The sequence below is a fragment of the Furipterus horrens genome, unplaced genomic scaffold (assembly GCF_987537825.1).
Source record: "Furipterus horrens unplaced genomic scaffold, mFurHor1.1.pri manual_scaffold_6, whole genome shotgun sequence".
In the NCBI taxonomy this organism is placed as follows: Eukaryota; Metazoa; Chordata; class Mammalia; order Chiroptera; family Furipteridae; genus Furipterus; species Furipterus horrens.
In genome coordinates, this window is record NW_028327176.1 from 145,676,849 (window position 1) to 145,696,912 (window position 20,064).

The window sequence follows — 20,064 nt, forward strand, 5'->3', positions numbered from 1 at the left end:
ACATTGAAATTAAGTATTTACAAAAGGTTTATGCCTTTGCGTTCCATCTAGCAAAGAGTAGGAGATAAAATACTGTAATCTGTCTCAGTGTTGAGGGTCTCTAAAATATTTAATCCCGCCACTTTGTGGCAGAAAAAAAGCAATGGTCAAGAAGACCAAACAAGATATTGTGTATGAATGTGCTACAAACAACATCTGGTGCAGAGTAACCTCTCAAAAAAAGTTAACCATTATTATGAGAGACCAACAGTGAACAAGACAGGCATAGTTTTAGGCCTCACAGAGCTTGAAGTGTTTCTGCTTGTTTAACTAACCCTAACTTGAAAATTCAAGATTAAACCAAACATAGTATTATTTGCTTTAAAACTAAAAGGAATGGAGAGGAAATAATATGATAAAAAACAAAGCAGGTAGCTTATAATTTGATTTTTTAAAGAAAAGAAAAATGTTAGACATTATCATTTTTTAATCTGAGTTAATTCCCATTTTTTGTAGAAGAGATTCAAATCTTTAACAACCTCTAAATTCATCTAGGGGAGAAAATCTATCTTATCAATGAAAAGAATAATATCACTAGTCTGAAAGACTCTGTAAATAATTTTTTTTAATATAACATTTTTGTGCCCTGGCTGGGTGGCTCAGTTGTTTGAAACATCATCCTGTATTCCAAAACGTTGTGGTTCTGTTCCCAGTCAGGGCACACACCTAGGTTGTGGGTTTGGTCCCTGGTCGGGATGCGTATGGGAGCAAATCATTGTTTCTGTCTCTCTCTCTCTCCCTTCCTCTCTCTCTAAAAATCAATAAAGACATATCCTCAGGTAAGGATTAAAAATGTGTGTGTGTGTGTGTGTGTGTGTATATATATATATATATATATTTTGCAATTATATACATCTAAAACCTTACCTACACAAACTAACACACACACACACACACACAGGAATACTATATAGATGGCTGACTAGGGCTACTTCTATATGTTGAAATAGTGATTTCAGTATATTCAATGGCAAAATATTGCCTGAAAAGTAGACATTTAAAATAAAAGACTTTTAATTATAGAAAGTGTTTCAAATTATAGAAGTATATAAATTCTTTGTAAGCATTTGTTATCATAATTTGTTCTTTTCAATATTATATGCAGTTTTATCTTAAACTTCCTACAGGCTAAGGCAAAGAAATATGGAAAAATATTTTATATGTTTTGTGGTGGTCCATGTTTTTCCTTCTTTTCTTTAATTTCCTTTATAACATAGTTTTGTAATAAAAAAAAATGTGAGCAAACAAAAATACACCATATGTTTTAACCTCAATTTGGAAATTCACTTTTTCAAAAACCAGAATTTGTAGCCAACGTTTTCTAAATCAGATCACTCATCTTTCAAAGCAAATCACTTCTATAAACAATCTAAAACATAACAATTTTGCCACTCTCACTGTCAGCAAATGCTTCTACAGAAATGCTATAAATGTTTGTTGGGTCTATTTTTTTTTCTCTTAAGTTTATGAAGTTGTTTAAATGACAGAGTGTTTCAACTTATAGGTGAATGTTCTGTAGGATCTCGCATGTATAAACCACAGCCAGAGATATCACTGTTTGGTATTCTAAACTGCTAACCTCCTCTTCAGGCACAAACGGACACGTTTTCCTCTCACATTAATGAATTTTTTAAAGTAGCAATATGGCAACCAGGTGGTGTGGTTATCTGTAGATAATCACCCTCCAGAGAACACCTCCACCTCTCAGCAGTGAGGACAGCCAGACCCGTCATGCCTTCCTGCTTACTTAGTGCTGATGACAGCAACAAGAAACAATTGCAAGGCGTGAGCCACATACAGAGTACACGTGCTTTGTCCATTTGTTAATTATAAAGGCGGCTAACACTATCGGCAAGTATGTGTACACTTTTACACTGTCATGTTAATTTTACAAAGTTTTAGTATGAGGTTTTGTGCTGTGACATCATCAATCAAAGTCCATTTTCTGCCATGTGCAGCAGAGGCAATATGTTCCACAGCAGTTATTTCTGGAATTGCATTACTTACTGTAATAGAGTCCTGTCATGTGTCTCTACTGCACTGACTTTACCTGCCCTGCTGCTGCCACCTGGATGGTGTCCACTCTGTACCCTGTCAAGTATGCACAAATTGAGGGGATAGGGTAGAAAGAGAGAATATTTTCTAGGAATTATATTTTATTGACCAATATGCACCAATCTGTACTTGGTTTTCTGGTTTGGTTTAAATACTAATACCGCAATCTTGTAGACTTCTTCATTTATTGAGAACACACACATGACATAACTGGCCTTTAGAAAACCAAAACCATTTGTCTGTTTCCTTTCATGATTTACTTAGTAACTAAAAAAAATCCTCTGAGTAACATCAAATGTTTATTTTTATAATAGAGATGCAATGTCTATATCTTATTGTTCACTGTTCTACAAAACATGCTTTGGGCACAGTCCTCTGAGAGGAGAAAACACTTTATTAAAAAAAGAAATGGCAGAAAGTTGAAACAATTTTTTTTCTGCATTTAATTCAACATTGAATTTTCATAAGTAATTCAAGGACAAAATAGGGGTTGAAATGAAAACTGAAAAAAATGATAAAAATAAGTTGGTTAGAATTTGACAGAAAAATTAGAGCACCCTTAAGTGATGCTAAAGAAAGCACTGTATATATTGCACATGAAGCATAACAAGGAGAGCTTTCTTTAATTGCAAGAAGAAAAAAATCCCAATTATTGCCAAATTTAATTTCTTTTCAGAATTAAACTAACTGCATAAGATTTGACATGCTAACATCAGTGCATTATGAAAATCAGTCACAATTACTGTCAAATCACAAAGTTTTGCTCTAAAAGCTTTTGAATCAGACCTATTGCAAATTGTAGGAAGGAAATTGACCTCAGATGTGTTTAGATCAAGGGATATAGTGTTTGAAATACATCTTTTACCATCATATTCTTCATATTTGGGAAGTAGAGGAAAGGAATGTATGAGTTCATTCACTTCTAACCATTCTGAACACAGATGAAACTCCAAAAACTAGCAGAAAAGAGGTAAGGAAAATAGGGAGTATCTAACATGAACTTTCATTTCTGTTATCTAACAGAAATGCAATTTAATAGTACCCTTTTAAGTGCTTTTAACATTAATTTTAATATAAGAAAACTGCATATATATTCAAAATTATCGCTGGTTCGATCTTCCAGTCAGGGTACATCAGAGAAGGAAAACTCTGACTCCAAAAAACCTCCGCTGCCTTGCGGCATACCTCTTCAGCGGAAAGGCTAAGGGAGTAAACCCCGACAGAAAATCCGGAGCCGGAGTCCCTAAGGCAGTTTGATGTTGTAGTCAACACCGGCAACTCCTGCGGCGCACCTGAACCCAAGCTGTATCGACTCCGTCTTTCCCTTGGACCCTTCAGCTGCGAAGAGAGGGGGGGGTCTGCTGCATGGGCAACAGCAGACCCTCCATATTACCCTGCCCAGGCTCTGTAGCTTCAGTGTCATCGCAAGATGTCGATTCAACATGGGAGGAGACAGATACCATGTCACTCCCGAGTCGGACTGCACAGCCATTCTCGGCGGTGCAGATAGACTCTTAAGAAGCTACACCATCGTCTCTCGAGACGGACGGCTGCCGACGACGACGACGACGACGACGATTCAAAATTATCTATAATTTATAAGATAGATCAATGAGATAAATAACAGATAATACATAAACAGATATTGATTGATAGATAGATACAAATAGACAAACAATGTTTCTTTAGGCAAAAGACCTGCATCTTAATTACAAATGACTAACTATGACTTTAGGACAGCAGGTTGGTAAGTTTACATAGCATTTTCTTCTAAAATTTTATTCATCACTGATTTGTGTCCTTTTTATGAAGACTAATTAAGACTATATGGTTATTACATAGATCCCCACTCTATTATCCCGCATTTTCTATTTTTAATTAAAACTTTCTGAGGATACTTGTTACTTCCTTGGAGAATGGGTCAGAGGTTCATTCTCTAACCAGAAAGTTTCATCTGCCAGGAAAAGAAGTGTGGAAAGATGCAATCACTAAAAACACCATAACTAGATATAACTAGAAATTAGAATATACTAATAGAATCACCAGCTCATAGATGACTTTCAAGTCCATTTTCATAGCATCCGAAGAGTTCACAATTTCAGGAAGAAAGCCAAATCTTAAACATATACATCCTGGAAAGTGGTTAACAATACAACCTTTGTGAAATATCAGAATGTCATGGTTCAAAAGAAAGAAGTGACAGTAGAATAGATTGCCCAAGAGACTTAGAAGGTGACACTAACTCTCTCTGTTATATATGATATATCAGGTCATCAGAAAGCAAAGGATTCCTATCTGAAAGTAGTTGCATAGATATTTGTGTAATGAGTTAATGATTTTAGCCCATTTCCACAGTCCCCAGCACATCATAAAAAATTGTATTAATTAGGATTATTATTTGTAGACTGATCCAAGAACCTAAGGCATACATACACATACAGAAACACCTACACAGACACATTGACCTATCTGATAAGGTTAGTGGTCTTGCGGCCCCTTTTCACTAAGGATCCTAGAAGAAAAACTTATGGAAAGGATATAAGCCTAATTTATAATAAACTATAAGTGTCTTTACATACATGGCTGAAGTTCTCCATTCTCTTCCTAGTCAGAATATAAAAATTATAGCCTCATGGGGTAAGAATGATTTATATTTTTATCTTCATAATTTTCCATATCCTTTATATAGTACCCTACCTGCCATGTGTCCTGAGTCCTGAATTCTGTGCCAGTGAACACTTCTAGATGTATTTCTCTATTATTACCTCACATCCCATTGAGGCAGACAGGATCGTGTCATTTATAGTTTGGAAACCTGGTCACAGAAAGATGAAAGGACTCATCCCAGCCTGGGCGATCCCCATTGTTATGCTGCCTAACTGCAAACCACCATAAAATACTTGAATGAAAAGAATTCAAAGTCTTTTTTTTCTTTTTTCTTTTTTTTTTTTAAACTGAATTTATTGGGGTGACATCAGTTAATAAAATTATATAAGGTTCAAGTGTACAAATCTATAATACATCATCTGTAATTGGTATTGTGTTTTCACCACCCCAATTCAAGTCTCCTTCCATCACCATTTATCCCCCCTACACTCACTTCCACCTCCCCCACCCCCTTTCCCTCTGGTAATCACCATACTGTTGTCTGTGTCTATGAGTTTGGTTTGTTTTTTGTTTGTTTGTTTGTTTGTTTTTCTTAATCCCTTCACCTTTTTCACCCAGCCCACAAGCCTCCCACTCCTGTGACAGCTGTCATCCTGTTCTATTTATGAGCCTATTTCTATTTCGTGTGTTAGTTTCTCTTGTTCATTAGATTCCACATATAAGAGCAATCGTATGGTATTTGCCTTTCTCTGAATGGCTTATATCACTAAAGCATAGAGTTTCGTAGTCTGGATTGGCTTCAGGGGATCCAGGAATGCACTGAAGTTTATACAAAACTTTGACCATATGTGTAGTTCTCATTTTCCTCTGGCTAAAAATTCTCAGTTTTGCCAGATTCTAAATATAAATTATGCCCATCAAGAATTAAGAACCAAGAGAAAAGATACATAAAGAGGATTCTTCACTCATTCCTACGGTCAAATATTGTCTAAGGATTCCTGCCATAAAAATATCTCTTTTATGCCAAGAGCTTTACAAGGTGAATGTGATAGCTGCAATTCCCCCAAAGGCTTACAGCCTAGTAGAAAAAAAAAAAGATACATACAAAAATTACCTCAAATATGGCAATAAACAGGTTTTCCATGAGTGGTACAAACAAATATCTCATGAAATTTCAGAACAGAGACATTTCTTTTTTGTGGGTACTTAAGAAAGTGCAATGAGGCATTCAGACCCAGCCTTGATATTGTATAAGATTTCCATAGGCAGAGACAAGAGTAAGAACGAATAAGATTGGCCTTCACATCCTAAGAATGAAATAATCAAAGCAGGAAGATGGAAAGAAATGACTCTGAATTTTTTTTAAATCTGAGAAGAAACTTGTTTGACTACAGCTTTCATGGCATGACAGTAGAAAATAAGTTCAAAAATATAAGTGGTGGTTTTGAATATGAGCAAAAAGTTTTGGACTATAATACACAAAAGAAGAAAGATCATGAAAGGTCTTGGGACCAGAAAGCAGCATCGTCAAAGCAATATTTTAGGGAGAATAACCCCTAGCACACATGCAGAATGCATTGTTGGGGGAGGAAGGTCTATAGCAGCAATTTTCAAGATTTTCATATCATGGCACACATAAACTAATTACGAAAATTCTGTGGCACACCAAAAATTACATTTTTTGCTGATCTGACAAAAAGTAGGCATACTTTTGATTCATTCACACTGGACAGCTGTTGTGGTGTTGGCTGTTGTCATTTTTTAATTTGACAAGCTAAGGGAAAAGAGGTCAGCGCCTCTGACTAAAATAGTCAGGTGTTGCATGTTTTACCAACTGTTGTGACACACTGGTTGAAAATCACTGGTCTAGAGGAATAAAGACCAGTTCATGTTTGGGACAATTCCAATACAGAATATTGCTGTTAATACAACCGACTGAAGAGATGGATGAGGGAGACCCTATGACTAAGAAATCAACAGGACTGGGTGACAGATGAGGTCTCTGTCTGTAAAGTGGGGAAATCAATAAGCAGCTACTTCAGAAAGTTTAAGTATATAAATGAAATGATCCACCTAAATACTTAGAACACTGTCTAGCACATACTATCGGTACAAAAAGAATTCACTATTATTGTTATTGTTATCATTCAACATAAGAAAAATAGGGAGAAATAAAATCCTAATGAAATTGCCACCTAGACAGCTGATATGCTTGTAAGTGCATTGTTAAAAATGGAGAGAAGGTCAAAAAGAGGAGGGGGTTTTAGCACAAAGGGAAGAGATATATATGCAGACACTATAAGATTGGTTACAGAATTATGGGGTCAAGATAGAAATAGTCATATGATAAATAAAGGCAAGCTAATGCATGAAGGTTCTGGGAGATGGCCCAGATTTCAGACTCATCCATCAAACAACAATAACAAGCTATGGGAGTAGGGGGATTTCTAAAGAGAAAGAGTGTAAAGAGAAGAGATAGACTGATAGGTCAGAACTTTTCAGAGTGCCTGATTTTAGGGGACAAAAGAAAGAGAAACCCACAGACAGATAAAGAGGGCACTTAGAAATGAGGAACACCAGAAAAATGGCACTTGCTAAATGTCACAGAAGTGGAAGTTGTTCAATTAAATGTTAAGGTTATACTTCCCAGACTTCTGGGCAAGTGAAAGAAAAAGTCAGTGAATTTGATGATGCAGAGGTGATAATATAATTATTCTCCAGAATATTGTCAGAGGGGGTACCCCCAGCAGGAAGTGGGGGTCAGTCTGGATCTGGAGGAAGTGGGGTGATTGAAGGACTAGGAAATGTGAAGCTAAGTTTGGGTACAGCTTTCTGCCTGACTGTAGACCATAGAGGTAGAGCTAAGGCAGAGCACAGCAGATCCTCTGAACTAAGAAGCCATACAGACAGACCAACCAAGCTAGCAAATCCAGGGGGTTAGTCTAAGGCAAAATCCAAACAGATATTTTATACAAAAAATAAAGCAAAATGGAAGCAGTGCAATTTAGTGGTTTCATCACTCTTAACTCTACAGTCAGACTGGTTGCACTGAATGTGAGCTGTGAAACTTCAGAGAAGTGTCACATGTCCATGTGTCTCATCATGGGGAAAATAATAAAACCTGCTACAAAGCTTTGTGATAAATAAACGAGATCGTGCAAGTAAAGAACTCAGTGTCGTTTTGATAAATGAATGAGATCATGCAAGTAAAGTACAATGTAAATACTTGAAAAATGTTAGCAATTATTAACATTGACTAAGAAATTTTCCAAATGGCTAGACACCATAATCGCAGGTGCTTTTTAATAGACATCCAAAGCTAAAACCCAGAGAGTCTACCTAAGGAATTAGATTCACCAGCCTGTTTAATAAAGACCTTTAATATCAGCATAACACATAGCCATTGTCCTTTACACAGTGGAGGGTCATTAATGTTGTTTTATCAATATACTGGCATGATTAAAATATATTTAAAATATTAATCTTGAATTGGTGTTCAGGATGGTTTGGAGAGAAGAACATCTTGCTAGTTCATTTATTATGGCTAATTAAAAACAAATAAGAAAACAATGCGTAACTGGAAAGTAGAATCTTCAACTGTATGTAAGATAAGGATTTCAAATGGTTAAATTGTTGACTCATAGAAAAATGAGAGCATGACAGTAAATCTTGCAATTGTCACAGACATGTCCACTTTACTTAATTCCATCATATTTAAAGCCAGCATATTGTGTAGAAAGGGTTGGAACAAAACACATGTAAAACATTATTGGTTTCCACAAATGACAAGGATATCCTACAAGTAAAAACCCAGCCTGCGATCCCTCAATTCCCCTTCCCTGTGTGTCTAGAGGCTCCCCACATGCCAATAATACTGCAAGTCAGCCTCATATTTGCAAAAAAATAATTGCTATTCTTCTATGTCTGTTCAAGCATGATGCTCTGAAATAAAGTACAAAGCACAGCAGCTTCAATTAACAAACACAAATACAAAATTCTTCAATTCTACATATATTTATTTTTACCCCAAGGATACTAGAACACATAAAAACTTGAATGCAACATCTGCCATCAAAACCAAAATCACAGAATTAGATCCACATGCATCACAGCAAACCTGTCATCCCACAGCAAGAGTCAAACATCCACTCTACGTTCACAGCCTTCAAAATATTGAGATAATTGATGGATAGTCTTCTTTTCTCGTCTCATCACAAGGTTTCACTTCAGAACAATACCACATGATGAGTCCACTTTTTTCAATGCTAACATGTGATTACTGTTTTAATAATTTAGTACACAGCATGCTGGTCTGACCCGACATGTTTGTAAAGGATCCCATCGTGTCAAGCAGAAGAGAAGGAAGAATCTGACAGCAGGAATTTGTTGGATATAGACAAATCTCTGCTGGATCTTGTTTTCACTGCACAGTCCCTAAAGCATGTAAAACATATCCCACTCTTATAAAGCCATGCATGCATGAACCTGAAGGTAGACTTTCAGATAGGAATTGATGACTTAGTAAAAATGTGTATAATTTCCCCATCCAAAAGAGAAATGGAAGGCACACCAAGAAAACATTGTTCCTGAACAAGGTGATTAAAAAATTAAGAGCCCCCTTTGAAGTTACAACCTCACAAAGCTCATCAGATCTATGTAAAGGCAAACACCTTCAATAAATAAAATTGCACAGGAGGATTAAGCATCAGCATTTTGAAAGTGCTGTGGTTCTTCTATTTATCTAAATTTAATACAGAAAAACCACTAAAGCAGAGTGGAAACAGGGAGATTTATCGGCAGAATAGCAAATACATGTGCTTTTCAAAGTAGGACAACAGTTCCAACCTTTTTTATATGGGAATGCTGTCTTTAAAGAAAAAATCTTGCTTCTTTTATGCCCAAAATTCTATGTTTGGATAAACAGACCTCCTGGGTTTTTGAAGTCACATTTTTTAATAAGCTATTATTGGACCCTGGAAAAATATTGACATATTTATAACAAACTAGTGCCAAAAAAAAAAAAAATTCAAACAAAAGAAATAAGAACAACTTACAATGGGCTAAAAATATTCTTCACAGATTTCAATAAAGAAAGTAGCGGGAGAAACAAGATGGCGGAGGAGTAAGTGGAAGCTACACTAACTTCCTCCTAGAACTAGTCTGGATTTACAATGTAATTTTGGAGAAATCATCTGGAATAACGAACCGAACACCAGCTGGAGAGAAGTCTTATAACCACGGAGAGACAGAAAAGGCCGCTACATCACAACGTGACCGGTAGGGAGTGCGGAGACGTGGAAGGGCTGGCTGGGCTCCCACGGGTGGCAGCTGAAGGGGCTGAGAAACAGCTCAGCAGCCGGGGATTCCCCCTGAGAAGGGCAGGGTCTAAACCCCCAGCTGGGCTTCCCAGCCTACAGCGACAGAGTGGAAAGTAAAATAGTATCAGCTGTGAAAAGCGAAAAGCCACAGGCTTTCTTGCTAGCCGGAGAGAAACAGCAGGAGAAAAAGAGCTCTTAAGTGGATCACATACGAAAATATTTTGGCCACCACTTACCCTGGGCTCAAGCAGAGGGAAGGCAGAGAGGACTGGAGACACTTGGGGAGAATTTGGCACGGTGGCTTTGAGGGGAGAACTGGAGGAGCAGCTGACTGGGTCCCAGTGCTGACTCATCCCCAGTACTGCGGGTAGACCATTCCCCTCCAAGTGGCGTCAGCCTGAGGGGAAGCAAAAGCCCTGCCTACAGGAATTAAGCTGCCACACCCACAGTCCTTAAGCCTGACAGCTAATCACAGATTGAATAGATTAACAATCAAAGAAGACAGACAACAGCAGTAGATCCCTGGAAGTCTCCAACAGGCTGCCTAGGGCCAGACTGGTACATGATCTGACGCCACCAGAGGCAGATCCAGGAAGTGCAGATCATTCCAAGAAGCACCAACAAACAATAGGAGTCAAAAAAATGGGGAGACAGAGAAACAACCTCCCATCAAAAGGAAAGGTAGAATCCCCAGAAAGAGTGCTAAATGAAATAGAGGGGAGCGAACTATCAGATATGGAATTCAAAACATGGATTATGGAGAAGCTGAATGAGCTCAGCGGAAACTTCAAAGAACTCCAGAAAAACTACAAGGAACTCACAGAAAATTACGTGAGCATGAAAAAGGACATAGAAGCTATCAATAAGAGCCAGGAGGAAATGAAAAATACGATCTCTGAATTGAAGAACACAGTAGAAGGAATTAAAAGCAGGCTAGAGGAAGCAGAAGATCGGATCAGCGAGCTGGAGGACAACCTACACAAAAACTCCCAGACAATGCAACAAAATGAAAAAAGACTGAACAAGACTGAAGAGGTTCTAAGACAGCTGCAGGACAACATGAAACGTAATAATATCCGTATCATAGGAATTCCAGAAGGAGAAGAAGAAGAGCAAGGGATAGAAAACCTCTTTGAAAAACTAATGACAGAAAACTTTCCTAACATGACGAGAGAAAGAGTCACGCAAGTCCAGGAAGCACAGAGGGTCCCAATGAAGATGAACCCCAACAGGCCCACTTCAAGACACATCATAATTAAAATGCCAACATTCAAAGACAAAGAGAGAATCCTAAAAGCAGCAAGAGAGAAACAACTAATAACATACAAGGGAGCTCCAATAAGGCTATCATCAGATTTCTCAGCAGAAACACTACAAGCCAGAAGGGAATGGCAAAAAATATTCCAAGCAATGAAAAACAAAGGCCTACAACCAAGAATACTCTACCCAGCAAGGCTTTCATTCAAAATGGAAGGTGAAATAAGGAGTTTCCAAGACAAAAGAAGGCTAAAAGAATACATCTCCACCAAACCAGCATTGCAAGAGATGCTAAAGGGTCTGCTTTAAGAAGATGAAGAAACAGAGAGACAGAGAGGAACACGAGTACAAAGGGGGAAAATGACAATGAATAAGTACTGAAAGAAAGAAGGAACTTCTACCATTTGCAACAACATGATTGGAACTAGAGAGAATTATGCTTAGCGAAATAAGCCAGGCAACAAAAGAAAATTACCTTATGCTGTCACCTGTTACAGGAAACTAATGAACAACACAAACAAATGAGCAAAATTGAACCAGAGGTATGTAAACAAGGAATAAACTAACAGTAACAAAGGGGGAGATGGGAGGGAGAGAAGGGGTAAGAAGGGGAAGGGTCTAGTCAAAGAACATGTATGAATGACCCATGGACATGGACAACTGGGTGGGGACTGACTGTGGGGGGGGGCAGGGTGCAGGGAAGCAAGAGGGGGAAAAAAAGTGAGACAACTGTAGTGGAAAAACAAACAAACAGAAAATTTTTTAGTGGGGGGTGAATAAAAATATAAAGAATAGAAATGCAAGTTCAGTGAATATTAGAAGGACAAGGATTTTCCTTCCGATAAGACAGTCCTACAGATTTAGAGACTTGTATGTGGGTTATGTTACATAAATTAACATGTGTTTTCTGTTTTCAAAGGGCATAAGCCTACAATCTCATTACCTGAGTGATTATCTGTATGCATAGGCCTCACTTAATCCTGTCTGCATTGCTGCCTCCTGAGACTCAATGGTTTGGCTGAACTAAGTGGCTGGGTTGGTGAAGAACGGGGTGGTCTGTGGGCTTCACTTTAAAACTGGTTTCTCTTTTCTATCCTAATGGCTTGGACAGAAAAAGCCCAGAGGCCTGAGATGGGGGAAACCTAAAATATTTCCCTCAGTCCAAAATAAGTATAATGGGCAAAAGGGTTTTGGACAGGTGAGATGTACCTGGCACACCTTCCTCCAAAGAAGCCCTTCTTTTCCCTAATGTGGGACATTGAAAAATTAATACCTGTCTTTTGTCATCTAGTGGTTACGGATTAAATGATGTCCTTTAACCCTGTTGCCCCCAGAATACAACAAGGATGCCAGCCTGTCAAACCAAGCATGCCGTTGTCCAGAGACAGCCAACCAACCTGGAGTCTGCACGATCCTTCCCCTTGTGGGAAGGCCACCCTCCCCTCCACATCCCCACTCTTATTAGGGATTTCTTGACCCACGGGTAGGTAGGACGACGACCATGTCCAGCTTGAAGCAGCTAGAGGAGCTCGAGACCTTCATCCATTGTCCTTTATAAGATTGTAAAGGGTCTTAAGTCTGAGAGGGAGGAATTGTTATTTTTTATTGTTAAAATATTTAACTAATTAATTAATTAATTTTAAAAAAAGAAGAAGAAGAATATATGAAAGGGTGAGGCGGGAGAGCTTGTATGTACGACCCATGGGCATGGACTTGGAGAGGGGATTGTTGGGGAAGGGGGGTGCTGGGCGGAGGGGAGCAAAGGGGAAAAAAAATTGGAACTATTGTAACAATATAATCAATAAAATATACTTAAAAAAAAAAAAAAAAGAAAATACTCAGAAGAAAAAAAAAAAAAAAAAAAAAAAGAAAGTAGCTCACTTTAAAAATATCTTCAGCTATTTCAGTAATTGAATTTGCTTATCAGATCATACAATTTAATTGCCTTGCAATCATCCTGTGTAGTTAAGAGCAAGGACCGTGGGGTCAGTCTGCCTGAGTTCAAATTACAACTTCACCTCCTACGAACTATACATGTCACTTATCAACCTTACTCTTGATTTCTTCGTTTGTAAAATGCAGTTCATGATAGTGTCTATATCATGGGGTTGTGATGAGGAATGAGTTAATATATAAGAGGACTGGGAAACACGGGAAGCATTACATAACTTCAAGTATAACATACCTTTTGTAAAACCCATGTACTTGAAGATTCCAGCCACCATCTCTGTTCCCTCCTTTATTCATAATCTGTTCTACATTCATTCTTAGTCTTTGGCTCAGATCTAGCTCCATTATTATAACCAGTTCTATGTTTTTAGAGATCCACTTTTGAGGGTGGCTCATCTTGGAGCAAAGGGAGAAAAATCATTATTTATATCCTATAAAAATGTCTTATAATTATTTAACTTGCTAAGGATAATGCACAGAGAAGTATTTCATGAAACTGAATTCTATGTGTAATATTGGTGAAGAACACTGTTCTGTAGTATACCATTAGAGACAGAGAGATGAATGACATCCCTTGTTTTCAAAATGTTCCCATTATAATCAGAAAAGCAGACTAGTAAACCATTTCCACATAGGCTGATGAATGCCTAGGATGTGGGCGAGTACCGAGTGGCAGTACTCACTGAAGACTGAGGCAGTTAAGGGATGAAAACCTTCACAGGGGACCAAGAGAAGACAAAAATGATGACTTTCAAAGAAGGATGAAGTTAGGGCAAATAAAGAGGAGAAGTAGGGGACTTTGCAGAGAAAGCTTATATATGTGATGTAAAGGCATTGGAGAATCATGAGTTTTCTGGAATGGCTGAAACATGGAAATCTAGGAGTATTAAAAGTCAAAACTCTACTAAAGAGAAAAAGCCAGAGGGGAAAATGGTATATACAGCAGAGAAAGGGTACTGGAAAGGACATGGTTCTTAAATGAAGAGATGGAACTCAGAAATGAAATTACTCTTCCCCCAAGTCCATGGGAAAGAAGGATATTGGGGTAAGTTTGGATATAGCAACAATGGGTGCTTGTTTCAATACGAGGTGATGTATGCACGGTTCCTGCCTGATGGTCTCCATCTTCTCTGTGAAGAAGGAATTGATGAGACCAACTATGAGCACAGGAGAGGGATGGCAATTTGGAGGATAAGGGCAAAAGTAAGGGTTTGACATAGCTGTGGAAGAAAATGATGGCGGGAGCTTACACTGTACATAAGAAGTGTCCACTAGCAATATTGGAGCCTTGTGGTAGTTGGAGACTCTAATTTTTCTGTGGTGTGTATGTGGTGAAGTGGTGTTTTTGCTGGTAGTATGCTATAGCCACAATGTATAAACTGCATGCAGAGGATATTTTGCTTTCTCCAGGTTTGCTGTTTTTCAATGTACAAGTAAGAGAAGGTTAAATGGCAAATAAAGTAGATATAAGACAACAGCAGTTTGTGTCATAAACTGTGACAATAATAAATAATCTGGGTGATTAGAAATATAAGTAAAGCTAAAAAGAGATGATTTAAAAAAATAGTGTAAGTGGCAAGAGGAACAGTCAGGAAAAGAAAATTTTTAAAAATATATTTCAGAATGCCTGCCATTTTTCTTTTGTGTGTGTGTGTGATAAGAACACTTAACCTGAGATTTGCCCTCTTAACAAACTTGTAAGTGCACAATTGTTAACTATAGATACAATGTTGTACAACACATCTCTACAAGCAATTCATCTCCTGTAACTGAAACTTTATTCCCATTGAACAGTATGGCATTTTCTTTTTGCAAAAAAATTGAAGTATAATTGACATACAATATTATATTTGTTTCAGGTGTACAACATAAATATTACATATTTGTATACATTGAAAAATGATCACCATAGGTCTAGTTAACATCCATCAGCATACACTGTTACAGAATATTTTTCTAACGATGAGAAAATTCAAAATTTCTTAGCAACTTTCAAATAGGAACAGTATTATTAACTATAATCACCATGCTGTACATTACATCACTATGACTTATGTTATAACTGGGAGTTTATATCTTTTGACTCCCTTCACCCATTTTGCTTACTGCAACCCACATCCTCCCACCCTCACCTCTGGCAATGACCAATCTATTCTCTGTTTCGATGAACTTTGTTTTTTCTGTTTTGTTTTGTTCTTTAGATGTCACATATAACTGAGATCATACTTGTGTTTGTCTTGTATGTGTCTTTCTCTATTTGATGTATCAAAGTTATTAAAAATATTTAACTTAGGTGGCCATAATCTGAGAGACTTTTGAAGTGAAGTGAGGTTCTGTCAGTAATTGTACCAGTACAACAGAAATAAACCTGAATTGCTAGGAAATTAGAGGGGCAGTCTCACTCTACACTAGTGGTTTAAAGAATAAAAACTTTTGAGGAACATTGTCAGGAGGAGGAGGATGATAAAGGGTTAAGAAAGATGAGAGAGAAAATTTCAGGATATATTTAGCCTGCTTCAAAAGTTTGTTTACAACCAATTCTATGAGTAATTGTCCCTCATGGCAAAAATTTTTAGCAAGTGAATATCTCTTGTGAATTAAAATATTTCACAATTATGTGAAAAGTAAGGTTGTTAATTAACCTTATTCTTATTCTATACCTTATTTAGGTATAGAATAACATGAGCCAGTTCAGATTCTTTGTTTTCAGGCAAAAGAAACAGACTTCAATGATTTCTAAATTCTAAAAGGCAAAGAGGTTCTTTCTCTTGGTTCAAGAAGGGGAAGTATCAGTGTAGCTCCAGAGGCCTCTTTGAAAGGAATTCATGGCAGTGTTACCATCAGGTGACTCAATTTTCACCTTCTTCCATCTTTCCTTACCTATATGAGCTCAATTCCTGTGTGAAGGAGATTCTGATTTTCTCGTTTGGAGTCAGCTGCCTCCTGATGTGGTAAAGTGAGTAAGGTTATACATTGAAAGCCTACCAGAGCAAATTCGATGAAATGAACCCCTGAAATCTACTATATGTGGTTTAAAGAGTTCTCATCAATGGTTTAAAGAGTTCTCATCAAATGAGTAAAACCTGTAAGTAGAATGCTAATTTGCACCCCCATCCTGCACCACAGGACAATACTATGTCTCTGATTAAACTTCTGCTGTTCCAAACTTCGACATGGCTGCACTTTGGTCAGGACCTTTAGTACAGTTAGGAATTGCATCAAAATATAGCTAATACATTTGGAGATTTCTGATGTTAGCAAGCATAGAAGCCAAGTTCAGAAAATCTTCATGTGCATTATAGGAACTCTGGAAAATATATTTCCAAATGATCTTTCAAATTGACATACTCCTTCCTTGGAAAAAAAAGATCCAACTCCTTCTAAGGTTAACTAAATGAACTACCACTACTAGATTAAAACAAGAAATGCTAGTGGGAGGAGCCATTGGGAAGACTTGATTCATGAGTAACATTTGTTAAAGTCGTCAGCTATTCATCATTACAGTTAATACACAAATATGTACTCTATTTCTATAGCCAGTTGGAGATGACAGTCAAACACACTTTTTTCCATGCAAGAGAAGACCACTGGAGCTTTTCCTATATGATAAAAATCTCTATAAATTCATTTTTACTGTACAATGATGCTCATTTGTCAGTAAAGACTTCAAAGTATGAAATTGTACCTCCACTTTAGTTATTAAAATACATTTGAAATTCAATGAACCATAGCATCAATCTTTACTCAGCCATTTGCATCTGTAACAAATTAAGATAAGCTCTCAGAACTATTTATTTCAACCTATGTACATACACCGAGTTCTATTGACTTATTTTGTTTTTGCTTCTCATAATATACTTTAACATGAAAAAAGAACTTCAAACTCACAACATAAGTCAGTTGGAGACCTGTTCGGGAAAATGAAATAGTTTTAAATGTACAATGCCTAGAAGCAGAGTTAAATAAGATTGCACTGTGTGCTGGGAGATGTTAGTGTTATAGCCCGAGGATTTCAGACCCCAGAGAAATACCCGGGTCCAGTCTCTAGTTGGCTAAAGAGCAACATTAGCATTGATTGTAGCACTGGCCGCAAGCTCCCTGCCCTGTCTTATGGCTAGAAACAAGGTCCATGGTGGCAACATTAGCCATAAAGAAAACAAAGAAATGCTAAAATAATACAGAATGTTGACTTAACCTTTTTAGCAACTGAAAACACATCAAAGGCTTAAACATTTGTTTAGATGTGAAGATTGAATAATTTTTAGAGCTTACAAATCTGTCCTAAAAATAGTCTCATAAGAACAGGATTTCTTATGTGATGTCTGGTGTTCAATTTATTGTTGTTCTAAAATATCACCCGGGTAGACTTCAAGTAACAGGGGTTTTGTTTTGTTTTGTTTTTGTTTTGTCTGATTCAATTAAAAAGTTGAGAAAACCAAATTGAGGAAAAAAACAGAGTGAGGAAATTTTAGTATTCATAAGTTTCGATTAAGGACAATTTTGTAGTTGTAATTCAAACTGAACACATACATCGCTAATATCCAAAACAATTTTCTCTTATACACTTTTTTCTCTCATCTTTTTTTCTAACCTCTTTATTCTTTAAATAAAAACATCTTTCTCTGAAAGTATTCTCAGTTTCCCTTCTCCTCTTACACCCTGAAGTAGTACAAGATTTTTCTCTGAAATGTTCTCTCTAGACAACTGAGGAACGAAGAAAGCAAAAATGGTATACTTCTTTAACTATATAAAGTAAAAACAGCATAGAGCCAAATGGATACTTGCAAGATGCCTAACAAAGACCCATAAGAGCTAAGTTGAAATTCCAGTTTCATGACTTCCCGTGTATGTGACCTTGGACAAGTCAGTTTTTCTCTCTTTTTCAGTACTCTCATTTGTAGAAACATGATCAAAATAATTTCACAAGTTTTGTTTGTTTCATTGGAGTGGAATTTTAAAATGTAGCTCTAAGTATTATATAAAATTTGTGGACTACAAAAATGGCAACTGTAATGTTATTATAGTAACTATCATTAAAACCAGAGAAGCACTATGAGTGGGGCGAGGCTGAAGTTAAGGAGAACCAAAGGCAAAACAATAAACTTTAATACTCTTTATCATCAAACATGCTGAATGGAAGTACACATATAATAAGGTGCTATTCTACAGATTTCTTCTTCAGTGCTTTGTGCAATCAACATTTATGTGCCAGAATCCTTCTAAATGCTGAATGAACAAGAGATAAGGATGCAGTGCATCCCTCAAGGGTCTAACAGTCTAATGAAAGACTTCAGCAGGTAACTGACAGATACTCCACAGTTCATTGATGCTATTATAGCATCCTGGACAGACACACAAGAACACAAAAGAGCAGCCTTAAACCCCGTGTGGGAAGAAGAGGCAGATCATGGAGACTCCTCAGAAGAAACAACCCCTAGCTTGCAAGAAGGAGGGTGAGAGTATAAACATACTCATACATCTGCAAGTTTAAACATTTCTAGAAAAGAAAAAAGATGGGAAAAGAAGTAGGCAGGCCTAGAAATGTTAGCAGGAATCAAGCCATATTAACAGCTCGAGACTTCATTCTCGGAAGCAAGAGGGAGTTGTTAAAGAACTCTAAGCACGTGAGAGGCATGGCAAGATTTGCTTTTAAAAAAAGATGTGGCAGACCTGTGGAACACTGGAGGAAGGTATGTTACATGGAGACTTAATGCAGTGATAAAAGGAAGAGAGATGAGAAACCGATTCAGGGAATGTGATGATTGGGATAGAAGAAAGAAACCAGATATAAACATATGATCGCTGATATGGATTGAAGGATTGCATCCCTCCACCATCACTACCAAATTTATGTGTTGAAGCCCTACCCCTTGATATGAAAGTATTAGGAGATGGGGCTTTGGGGAGATAATAGGTTTAGAAGAGATCATGAGGGTGTGGTTGCCAGGATGAGATTAGTGTCCTCACAAAAGGAGGAAAGGAGACCAGAGCTCATTCCCCCTCTCTGTCATGTGAGGACACAGCAAGAAGACAAACTGGCCTCCCATAAGCCAGTAAAATGGCCCTCACCAGGAACTAAGTCTGCTGACACCTTGATCTTCGACTTCCCAGCCTCCAGAACTGTGAGAAATAAAGGTCTGTTGCTTATACAACCCAGTCTATGATATTTTGTTAAAGAAGTCCAAGCAGGCTAAGAAAGGAGGCATGAATCTGAACAAGATGCCTAGTGAGCGGGAGTTGCTAGAAGAGGCAAGAGGTCCAAAGACACAGTCTGAAGTGCTCTCACTAACTCAGGTCGAGGGAGAGAATGACCCAGCATGGGACACTGAGTAGGAATATCCATATCCACTCAGGGCAGAGGAGAGCAAGAACGAGCTGAATCCCAGAAACCTAGCACTAAGAGTGTTTTAAGGTGGAAGGGTGATCAGTTGTGGAAAGTGCAGCTGGTAGATTGCATATAATGAGAATGCTATTTAGCAGTTAGGAGCAAACTTGAAAAGAGCACTTTCAGTAGTGTGGTGTGGATAGAAAGCTGATAGAAATGCAAGAGAAATGAAATAGAGGCAGAGAAGAGGCAACGCTTTGTAAGAGTAAAGGTTTTGCTACTAATGGGGACAGAGAAATAATGCAGTGGTTTGAGGAGAATATGGAGGAAAAAATTTTCCTAATGGAAGATATGTTTGTATGTTATTGGTAAAGCTTTGGTACAGAGAGTAATATTGATGATAAATCATTGGAGGGGGGAACCCTTGACATGAGCAAATGAGATTCATTGCTGAATACAGGATGGAGTTTCAGACAACCCTTTGGTTGTAAAAGAAGGGAATACATAGTATAT